Raw genomic sequence first — 11,721 nt, forward strand, 5'->3', positions numbered from 1 at the left:
TCACAACACCAAAAGAAGTTCTCTCACAGATGTAATCAATAAGTGAGGATTCCACCTAGGTGGGGTTGGATCTTATCACCGGGACATTTGCACCATGATGACTTGATCACCACCTTCTGATACCTACATCTCATCTGATAAGGACATTCCGGGAACTAAACTGTTCCAGGAACCAGAGATGGCCCATCCATCACCAGAAATGGCCCACTCATCACCCAAGATAGACAATTCATCAGACCCAGGAAAGGCTTTGTGCAGCCCAATTCTGGGACAAGAAAACTTCATGAATATGCTAAAATTACGAGAAGAATAGAATTAATTCGGACTCTGCCCAAAAACTGTATAAGAAGGGACCAGCCGAAGCAGCAGTCCTGAACTTGGGAGGTCTGGTGCGATAGAGGTCAGATCTGTGCGTGTTCACCCAGCTCTGATCCTGGGCTCGGGGCTGCTTTTCTCGATCGTGGCTTTCTGTGTGACCGATCTTTCGGCCACGGAATAAAATCTATTTCTTTATTAAATTTAATTTGGCTGAATTTCTTTGCTTCATAGTGAATCCTGTAAAACTGATAATTGCATTCCTTTGCTCACTGCACAGTTCTCTTTAACTGTCCCTGCACTGACTCCTTTACGAGTCAGAGCCCACTGACAGAGTTCTGCCACCCTGTAGGGTGGGCCCTCCAAGGGAATCCCATTCCTCCCAACTTTAGTTGAGAACATACCCAGCAATTATTACACTGAGTATTTTGGCTACTTTTATATTTAAATTTTCATTAGAACTTTCCTGACTAATCCATGGTGACACTCTAGAGATGTCTTTGGCAAACAAAGATTCTGGCTGACTCTCAAGACACAACTTACAGACTTCAGTAGTACTTTAGTGACACAGTTATTAATTTTTTCCTCAGTCTTATTCTGGCTAGGAACAATAATAATAATTAGGAACAATAATTCCACTGTCCATGGAGCAGGCACCTTTTTATTCTAGAATTATGCACCCAAGGTCTTTTATTGTTTAACTTTACTGTGGTGTTGTTACAATCCAGTTTAGACCCAGGAAAGCAAAGCAAGCTAAATCTCTGAGCATAAACCAGAAAGAACTTGGAAGGTTCAAAATATCCCCAGAAATGAGATCAAAACCAAACGAGGTTAGATGTTGTTGCCAAAAAATGAATGTATTTTATTTAATAGTAAAAGAGGCAAAGAGAAGGGAAGAGAAAAGAAAGAGAGAAAGAAATGGAAAAAAGAAGCGTGCGTGGGGGGTGGGGGAACAGGGAGAGGTGACAGGGGTTAGATGGAAGTATATCACTGATCCGAGGGTCCCAACGATGTCTCGTTGCTCCCCTCCATCTGCTCTGCTGGTGGGGAGGGTCCCCCATCACTGCTGTGGCCACGCCACTACATTCTGCCACACACCATGCCACGCCGCCACACGCCGCCACCACACGCCAAAGAGTGCAGAATTCCGTGGATTAATACACACTTTGGGCCAGGTGGGAACTCACTCCCACGTGCCTCTCTTGCAGGGGCTGGCTTGACACACTGTCCCTTGCAACACTGAGGGTCTGTTGCATCATCTCTGGTGCTCTGGTGCAGGGTCTGGGGACCCCTTTGGGGGGCCCCTCTTATGGGCCATGTCACCCCTTTCTCCTGTGGATAAGCCCCCCCGGGTGAGGACCCCTCAGCTGGGCTCCTTTGCACAGTGGAGGATGGGCGGTCACTGCAGCTCTGACCAGAGGCTTTTCCAAGATACCCAGAGCCTCTCTCCCTCCCCTGCCCTTTGGTGGAGGGTCTGTGCCAGCCTGGCAGCTGATAGCCCTGGGGCTGTGGTCTCCACCTTTGGAGGTGTTAAGCCTGTGCTCGTGAATATCCCCAGCCCTGAGTTGTTACTTTATCTTATCTTCATCAGCGAGCAGTGTAGGGCCTCACTCAGGGCCCCATTCAGGGTGCGGTAGTCTTCTCTTCAGCTTTTGTAATAGTTTTAAAAGTCCTTTAAGAACATGTTTAAGTCATAAAATATAATATTTCAGTCTCTGACAGGTGTACGTGGTTAAATAAACAAAAACCACTGTAATCCTTTTTATCTGCTTCTCCACTGGTTCCACACACGTTTATCATCCTGTGTAAATACTTTTATAGTCTTTTATCTTTTCTGCTAGTGAGTCTTTAAGCTCTATTCAGCAACTTCAGGGGAACTGAAAATTTCTATTCTTTACGTTATTTATCATCCTGCTCCCCACAGTGCTCCAATTCCTTCCCAGTGCCATTCCTGGTGCCCTGGGAAGCCCCCAGGACCAGGCAGGGGCTGCCGGCCATGTCCCCTCCTCACTCCCCCGCGGAAGCCCCAGGGCTCATTTCCTGTCTCGGAGGAGGCACTCCCTTCCTGGAGCACCGCTGCTTTCGCTTTTTCAGCCGTTTCCGAGATTCTGATGTAAAAACAGGAAGTGAGGGGCGGGGGTCGGACAGTGTGGGGCGGTGCAGCCCGTGGGCAGGGAGGGGGTGGGGGCACAGGCAGGGGTATAACAGGGCTGAGCCGAGCTGCTCCCGGCCCCGCCGCAGAGCCGCTCCTTCGCAGCCTTGTCCCAGGTAAGCGCCAGCCCCTCGCTCCCACCCTGCCCCCGCGCTGCTGCTTCTGCTCTCAAAATTAATGTTTCTGAGCCCATGAGATCCTAAATCTCTGGAGCTCCAAAGCTTCCTAAATGGGTGTGACGGAGTTCAAAATCTGCTTAAATTGGTCTTTCGGAGCCCACGAGCTCTTCAAATTGCTGGTTTTGAGGCAAGAATATCCCCAAATCTCTCTCCCTGACCCAAAGAGAGGACATTAGGCCCGAGATTCCTTAAATTGGTGTTTTAGAGCCCCAGTGCCCCCTAAACCAGTGTTTCTGAACCCCAATGGACCCTGAATTGCTATTTCAGGTCCCAGAAGCTCCCTACATGCATCTCTGGGCCCAAGAGCTCCCTAAATGGGACTTTCTGAGGCCCAGAGCTCCCTAAATGAGTGGATTTGAGCCAAATGTTCCCCAAATGGGTGTTTCTCAACGCCAAAGATCCCTAAAATGCTGTTTCTGAGCCCAAAATCTCCCTAAATCAGTGTTTGGGACCCCAGAAGCTCCCTAAATGGATGTTTCTGAGCCTCAGAGCTCCCCAAATCACTGATTTTGAGCCCTGAAGCTCCCAAACTTGCAGTATCTGAGCCCAAAAGCTCCTGAATGGGGTTTCTGAGCCCCAAAGAACCGGAAATTGCTGGTTTTGAGCCCCGAAGCTCACTAGATAATTTTTTTTTCTGAGCCTAGAAATTCCATAACTGGGTATTGCTGAAGCCAGAAGCTCCATAAATCACTCTTTCTCAGACCAAGAGCTCTGAAAATGGGTGTTTTGGAGACCTAAAGAATTGGTCTTTCTGAGTCCAGATGCTCCCAGAATCGGTACTTTAGACCCCCAAAGTTCCTTAAATTGCTGGTCCTGTCTCTTCTAAAAGCTCGTTGTACTCCGATTTCTTGTGCACAAATCTCCCTAAATTGGCTTTTTTGGGAGGTCCAAAACCTCCTTAATTTGATATTTCTGAGCACAAATCCTCCTGAAACAAATGTTTCTCATTCCCAGTGCTCCCTAAATTGGTGTTTAGGACCCTAAAATATCCTTAATTGGGTGTTTCTGAGCCCCAAATCTCTCTAAATTGCTGTTTCTGAGCTCAAAATATCCCTAAACTTTTTTTTGTTGTTTTGAGCCCAAAGCTTGCTTAATTAATGTTTCTGAGACTCGGAGCACCCTAAGTGGTTTTTTTTTTTTCTGAGCCCAAAACCTGAAATCGGTGTTCTGGGGTCCCAAAGCCCCCAGACTTGCTCTTTCTCGTCTCCAAAACTCCCGAAGTGACTGTTCTGGCCCCAGAGCTGCCAGAATAGAGATTTTTGAGCCATGAAGTTCCTGAGATCAGTGTTGCAGAGCTCCGACCCCCGTAACTCAAGCCATGTGCCCTGCTGGCCATCAGCCCATGGGGTTCGCTCCCAGTGCTCCCAGTGCTCCCAGTGCCATTCCTGGTGCCCCTGGGAGGCCCCCAGGACCGGGCAGGGGCCGCCGGCCGCGCCCTTTCCCCGCCCCAGCGGGGCTGCCCCGAGGAGCCGCTCCGTGACTGGACCTCCCCAGTTTCGGTTTCAGTTTTCCAGGGATTTACGGGAAATCGGTGTAAAACCAAGAAACGAGGTGCTGGGGGAGGGCGAGGAGCCCGTGGGGGTGGGAAATGGACATAGCCGGGATGACGGAAAGAGCCGGACCGTGCGGAGCCCCGCGGTGCTGCTGCCCCTGCTGCGGAGCTGCTTCTTCCCAGCCTTGTTCCAGGCTGCCCCAGCGCCAGACCCTCGCTCCTGCCTTTCCCCACGGGTTGCTCCTTCTGCGCCTGAAATTCATGTTTCTGAGCCCAAAAGCTCCCTAAATGGGGGCTACTGAGCCCAAAATCTGCTTTAATTGGTTTTCTGGAGCCCTAAAGCTCTCTAAATTGCTCTTTTTGATCTGAAAATATCCCCAAATCACTCTTTATGGCTGCCAAATCTCCCGACATCATTTTTTCTCAACCTCAAATGCCCTAAATCTGGGTTTCTTAAGCCCAAGATTCCCTAAATCGGTGTTTTAGAGCCCCAGTGCTCCCTAAATCAGTGTTTCTGAACCCAAATGCATTCTGAATTGCTGTTTCAGGTCCCAAAAGCTCCCGAGGTGGGAGTTCCTGAGCCCAAATACTCCCAAAACTTTTCCATTCTCAGCTGTGAAGTTCCCTAAGTGGCTGGTTTTGATGCCAAAAGCTCCTTGAAATGGTGTTGCTGAACCCCAAAGGATCCTCAATTGCTGCTTTTGAGTCCAAAGTCTCTGGACATTGATTTTTCTGAGCCCCAAAGCTCATGAAATGGGTGTTTCTGAGCCCTGGGGCTCCCCAGGTGGCTCTTCATGACCTCCAAAGCTCCCAACATGGCTTTTTCTGAGCACTGCAGTTCCCTAAACGTGTTTCTGAGGCCAAGAGCTCCCTAAATTGGAATTTTGAATCAAAAGCTGGCTAGAGAGGACTTTCTGAGGCCAAAAGCTCCCCAAAGCAGTGGTTTTGAGCCAAATGCTCCTTTAATTGGCCTTTCTCAACCCCAAAGCTTCCTGAAGTCTGGGCTGTTTCTGAGCCCAAAGTCTCTCTAAATCAGTGTTTGGGGCCCCATAAGCTCCCTGCATCAGTGATTTTGAGCCCGGAAGCTCCTGAATGGGAGTTTCTAAGAACCTGAAATTGCTGCCTTTGAGCTCAGAAGCTCTCTACATAATTTTTTTCTGAGTCAAAACCATCCCTAAATGGTTTGGAAGGCTGTGCTTGAACGTGGGTGGAACGCAGGGGAAGGGGAGAGGCTCTGCCGGAGGGAGTGGCAGGGAGGATGAGGACACGGGAGGTGTGAAGAGCAGCTTGAACACATGGAGGAGATCCTCCACAGGATGGGCAAAGGTCGATTTGACTTAGAGTGAGCAGTAAAGGGCTCAGAAAGGGGGCACTGTCTTGGCAGTTCAGAAACTGCTTGACCAGGGAAAGTTGGCAGAAGAGGCCTGAGAGCAACCTGGAGAAGTGTCCAGGCCAGTGAGCAGGTTCCCATGAGGAAGGGTAACTGCCCTGGCATTCACGGGCAGGCAAAGCAGCAGGGCTCCAACAGCGTGGGGGATCCTGGAGTGACGGCTCAGCAAAGCTGCCTGGTGGGTGAAAAGGGGGGATGCTCACGGGGACCTGGTGGTGGCCCACAAGGAAGAGCTGGTCAGGGATGGGCTCATCAGTGCCAGCCTGGGCTGTCACAGCCGGGACATAGTGGGGTCCCAGGCACCAAAGGGCAGGGACTAAGGCCAGCAGCAGAGCACAGAGCTGGGGCTCCAGAGGATGAACTCGGGGTGTTGAACCAGATGGTGGCAGGGGCAGCAGCTCTGAAGGGTGAAGGAACTCAGGAAATCTGATAGGCCCTACAGGGCAGCCTGTTCCAAGGGCAGGAATGGTCTCTCCAAGAAGCCGTGAGTAAAGCACTCATCTCTTGAGGCTCTTGGCTGAACTGAGCGAGCTCCAGGGTGAAAAGGCAGCACATGGGAGGTGGAGCACATGAGCCAGCAGCACAGAAAGCCAACAGCACAGCCCTGGGCTGTGTGAGCAGGAGCAGAGGCAGGGGAAGGGTTTAACCCCTGTGCCCAGCACATTTACACCACACCTGCCCAGCAACAGCGGGCTGTGGCAGTCAGGAACCTCTGCCCTGGTGGGTCACTGGGGTGGGAGTCCTCCAGCTGTCCTTCAGGTGCTGGTGGGATTTCCCTAAGAATATCAGTGTCTGCAGCAACAAAACCAGCAATGAAAGTGTGACTCTGCCCAAACAGAAACATCTGCAGCAGAGCAATCTGCACCTGCAGTCGCCCCTCTGGGCAAGGCCAATGGAATTGCTACTGGCAATACACAGCAATGACACCTCCTCCTCACAAGGCTTCACGGGCCGTGACCATCCCTCTGGGCTGGGCACTGCTGGGGCCCCTCAAATGCTGTGTCCAGTTCTGCCAGAGAGAATTGAATGGGAAAAGGACACTCCCTGAACCACCCTGGGGCCTTCACTGGGCTCTGCTGAGGCTTAAAGGAGCCCTGCTGCTGTCACCAAAAATTTGGGAGGAAAATAAAAACCTTCTAACACTATATTTGAAGTGATGGAGAATCAGGCATTACTTTATTCTGGCTCGGATGTGCCATGGAAAATATTCCATACACACATGCCTTTTACCAGGCTTCCTGCAGATTTATACAGCAAAAAACTCAAAGCACTTCCCATTCATTGGCCCCAAATGACACAATTTTTCTAATATGTGGTTTCTTATTGGCCACGGGTTCCTTTGCCTCTAATGCTAATTCAGCCCTCACTCCCTTATCGATCTTTTCTGGAACAAGCATCTCCAACCATGCCAGGGGGCAACATCTGGGGTTGATGTCTGTTGATGGGCGTTGATGGTTGTTATTTTTTGTGCATCTTCGGGGCTGCTCCCAGTCTGTTGAGATATTAAGCTCATCCTATGAGGAGTGGTGCAATGTCCCCTGAAAAAATCCTAAAATTCCTTTCCCTCGGGCAAAGGCAAACCAAGCCTGACTGGAGAAATAAAGTAAAAACTTTCAAAAGTTCCATTATTTCCAACACTGCCCTCCAGAGCCCTCAGGGCTTTCAGTGTCTTTGCTTCATCAAGGCCCAGCGTTGCTGCAGAGGGTGGGGGACTGGTCAAGAAGGGTTGGAGGGAGTTAATAAAGTTAATATTTCATAGAATTCCCGTGCAAAGTCTGTTGTCCCTTCCCGCTCACAGTCCATTGGTCTCTGGCTAGCAGAGACCTCACTGACAATGCAGAAGAGAGAATTTCTTCTTTTTTTTTTCCCCTGGCTGTACTTTTTCTTTCTCCCCCCTTCCCCCACTTCCTTTAACTTTTCCTTCTCCTCCCCTCTCTTGTCTTTCTCCCCTTCCTTTTCCTCTCAAAGCTTCAGCTGTGGCTGAGGATTGCAGATCTGGCACTGTGTAAAATAAGTTTCCTGTCTAAACCAGTTGTCAGGGCTCCTTCAGAGTATGAGAGAGAGACAAGGAGACAAGAGAACAATTTCTCTCTGACTGTGAGAAGTGGGGTGACCCATTCCTGGAAGCACAACCATCTTTCCATGAGTGGTGATCTGAGCTAAATGTCTGCGTTCATCACTTATCAATAGCAGAGGCCTGTTCATGGCAGCTCCACGTGCACATCATCTGTTCATTGTTACTGTTTAGGAAGCCGTCACTCTATTGCTCTGCTTTCAGGAGAAATAACCCTCAAATACTGAGTGGCTTATGCCACTTACATTCTTTCCCTCCTTTCTGACTAGAGCAGATCAGGAAAAGCCGTCTGAAGAAACAGAGCAGGGTTCAATGCTGGGGTTAGACCCGAGGGACACCGACAGGCCCTGGGGCTGTGACTTCTGATGGGTCCTTGCTGGCATTTCTTGATTTCTAGTCCTCAGTGGAGCTTTCTTTCTCAGCCAGGTTTCAACTCCCCTTGAACACCAGGAAAGCTTTCTTGACATGCAAGATTCTTGCTTTTGGCAAGGAGTTTCTTAATTCACCCCCATTTGACCTGGTCCTCCTCCTTCTCTGGAACATGGCCCTTGGCAAAGAAAACAAAAAGTCACAAAGAGCAGACAGCACAGGGAAATGGAGTGCAAGAAAGAGAGGGAGAGCAGAGCACAGCAGCGAGCTGTGCCCCGAGCAGACCTTTCCTCATTTCTGATCAATCCCCATTTCTGCCTTCTGCCTTCACCTTGTCATTGCTGCTCTGATGGGTTGGACTCGGCGAATGGGTTGGACTTGGTGATCTTGAAGGTCTCTTCCAACCAGGTTCTGTGGTTCTGTGATCTGGTCAGAAGGGACAGGGGCCTTTGTTGGAAGGGTCAGCGAGGCCATGCTTTCTGCAGGCAGTTGTGCAGAAGAGAATGTTAAGGGAACTCCCCAGTCTGACCGTTCCCGAGGCTCTCTGGCCATCACATTCCCACCACCAGAGACTTTCAGTGCTGGGACCAGAGTCCCTTTGCAGCCACGGCTCCAGTGCCCCAACGGGCCTTGCTGGACTCCCCACAGCCCTCAATCCCACACTCAGCCACTGTGTCCTCCCCAGTTCCAGCCCAGGTTTCCCATGGCAGAGTGTCAGATGTCTCCTTCCATAAAGCCATTTCTTCCTAGCACAGTAACACAGAAACAGCCTGAGCTGTTTCCCAGACAAAGGAACCCCTCAGTTTTATTCCCTCACAGTTTGAGGACCCAAGGCTCAAGTCTGGCTTTCTCTTGAGCCCTTGGCTCCTGCCGTGTCTCTCAGTGTCCCTCCTCCAGCTGTGCCAGTGCTCTTGGGGCCCTTTGTTGTGCTTTGTTGGCAGTTCATGGGCTCTTGTCTCGAGCTGCACCTGGCACTGCAGCTGTCCCCGAGCCACCTGCACCTGTGTGTTCACAACCAGGAGGAGGGGAGGGTGGGAGTGAGGTGGTTTCAGTTTTGTCTTTGTTACTCACCTTGCTGCTCTGTTGGGAATTGCCAAGAAAGCAAAGCAATCGTCCCCAGATGGAATCTGGTTTGCCCATGATGGCAACAGGTGAGGGATATCCCAGGCTTTATGTGAGCGTTTCAGTTGTAGTTTTTCTTCCTGTCCAGTTGAGGAGGGGGAGTGAGCAGCTTGGTGGGCATCTGGCAGCCAGCCAAGGTCACCCCTGTCCTTTCTCCATAGATTTCTTCATAGCTGGTCAGGATAACCTCCAGGATTTGAGTCTGAAGGAATGGACAATGGTCCCTCTCCTCTGCAGAAAATCATAGCTGGGGTTGAACACCTGGTTCTGCACTCTGCAAAGGCAGGTCGTCTTTATTCTGACCAACAAAGACAATGTGTGTGGCTGTGAGAATTCTCAGGGAGCTCCAGTGCAGCCAAGATGGGTTTGGGACCAGCTGGGACTGCAACAGAACATTTTATTATTGCCTTCTCTTCTGTAGTCCTGTACCCACCACAGAAATTTTGCTCCCCTTTTCCCTTGCACTGCAGAGTGAACCTTGAGAAGAGGACGCAGGAGGCAGGAACCGAGGACATGGCAAGAAGACTTGGTAAGAGCTGCATTTCTTCTGTTAGACAGTGATGGCAGGGAAAATAAGTAATTTTAAAAACCCTGTGTAGATCAGAGGTTTGAGTAGTATAAGGGATGTGTGTGTTCCAAAAAAGCTCTTTAATGCATTGTTGAAATCCTTGGGGAAATACCACAGCAAAGTTTCCCTTTTTTAATTTTTCTTCTTATTTTCGTGTGAACCTAATGGCGAGAAGGAAGGAAAGTATTCAAATACACAGGCAAGTGTGCTGGATCCCATTCTTTTTGTCTGCGGCCATCCTTGGGAACCTTTGGGATGCAATGTGTTATCCCTGAGAGGAGTGAGGCCAGTGGAGGTCTCTTCCCCCAAGCATGTTACCTGCAGAACTCCTTCCAGAGCACAGCAGAAGGCCTGGCCTTGGCTTGGGATTGAATTGAGGAATTTGGTCAGAGTGGTGACCTTCTTTGACCAGAGACACATCCTACCCTAGCAGGGGGTGTTGCTGAGCAAGACTTTGAGGAGTCAGGCTGAAATGAATGTGCCGAGGGTCACTGAAGGGAGCTGGGGGTCCCTCTCCACTCCTGGAGTGTGAGGCAGGACAGTCTCACCCTCTCGTGGGTGGCTGTGCTCTGGTGGGCTGGTGCCGAGGCACCTGAGGGGTGCCCAAATGCTGTGGCAGCTGAGGCAGCTTCCTGGCCCAGGAGAGCCTCAGTGGCCCCAAGGGTCAGAAACCCCCCAGCACTGCTCTGGGGCTCCTGGGTCACAGCACCTCATGGCTCCTGGGCCAGCTGCAGGATGTGCTCTGCCCCAGAACTGCTCAGTGCAGTCCTGGAGTTCCTTAGGGAAAGGTCCTTGTTAAATGTTCCTTTTTTCTTTTTCATTTTATTTTCATATGAACCTGATGTCCAGGTGTCGTGCTGGCTGCGTGCGAAATTATTTATAGAGCTGCAGGATGGATACTCGAAAGACGAAGTAAGTGTGCTGGATCCCATTTCTCTTGTCTGTTCTCATCCTCGGGAACCCTTGGGATGCGATGTGTTATCCCTGAGAGAAGTGAGGCCAGTGGGGGTCTCTCCCGAGCACGTTGCCTGCAGAACCCCTCCCAGAGCACAGCCGCAGGCCCGGCCTTCGGGGTGGGATGAATTTGGCCGGAGGGACATCCCCCTTGGATGACAGACACGTCCTGCTCTAGCAGAGGGTGCTCCTGGCAATTGGTAATGATTTCAAAGCCATAGTACATCCCTTCTGGGATTTCCTTTCTTTTCTTGGACCTGAAGGAGGAATTTAATCCTGGGATTTCCTCCAGGGGCAAAAGGCAGAAACTTTTCTGTGCAGGCGAGTGCCAGTCCTTGCCCACACTACCTGGAAACTAAACCCTGCCAAGCAAGAAGGAGATCCAGAGGCCTGTTGTGCATGAGGGCCCAGCACAGTCAGATAAACAATCCCACCTGTCCATAAATCCCCACTTCCAAGGGCCTCCAGCCTTCCTTTGTTTATTCCCTACCCCCATGCAGATGCCCAGAGCCCCAGGCTCCCAGGGGACAGAGCTGCCCCAGCAGTCAGGTTTTCCCAGCACAGACCAGGACAGCCTGGAGGAGAGGAAATAAAAACCCAACCTGTGGGAAGACCCAAGAAGAGACCCTCAAGAAGAGACTTTAAAACAAAGGATTTGATTGTCCTCAGGCAGGATGGGTGGTCTCCCCTTCAAACGAGCAATGTCAGTTTCTCGCTGACACCAGTCTTTTTCTACAGGAGAGAGAGAGAGGGAGGAGACCACAAAGCTCCTGGACTCCAAGCTGAACGAGAACTTCCTTTACCTCAGGAAACAAATGGAACCTCTAAAAAGAGTATTCAAAAAATTACAGGAATTCAAACCCTCTGATCTTGAGCTCCTCAGAGCAGACCTGGAGAAGATACCAGGTGAGCAGGGCTATTGCCAAGCAGACTTTAATCTCTCTAAAGGCAAAAGCTGCTCTACAGCCCAACCACCCTGAGAGCTCATCCTGTTCAGCTGTTCAAAGGGGACAGGGAGGGGCCTGAGAGGAGACCCTCTGTCAGGGATGTTAAATCAGAGCCTTTGGACATCCTTGTGTCAGATAGCTGGTGTCCCCCTCAAGGAG

The 11,721-nt window shown here is 50.6% G+C and overlaps 1 long non-coding RNA gene across 3 annotated transcripts in view; it reads left to right on the plus strand.

The window, feature by feature from the left end:
- The first annotated feature begins 2,477 nt into the window (after positions 1–2,477).
- LOC121660355 overlaps positions 2,478–11,721 on the plus strand; it is a 12,358-nt gene continuing 3,114 nt past the window's right edge. For 2 of the 3 annotated variants that reach the window (XR_006014620.1, XR_006014621.1), the window contains exons 1-4: positions 2,478–2,583; positions 9,564–9,622; positions 10,511–10,573; positions 11,354–11,521. This is a non-coding gene — a long non-coding RNA (uncharacterized LOC121660355). Of the gene's footprint in view, positions 2,584–9,514; positions 9,623–10,510; positions 10,574–11,353; positions 11,522–11,721 lie in introns of all 3 variants that reach the window. The other variant, XR_006014622.1, reaches the window with a different exon arrangement.

Source organism: Corvus kubaryi, unplaced genomic scaffold (assembly GCF_017639235.1).
Source record: "Corvus kubaryi isolate FWS band 111438036 unplaced genomic scaffold, C.kubaryi_AGA036_p1.0 31470, whole genome shotgun sequence".
NCBI classification, from domain to species: Eukaryota; Metazoa; Chordata; class Aves; order Passeriformes; family Corvidae; genus Corvus; species Corvus kubaryi.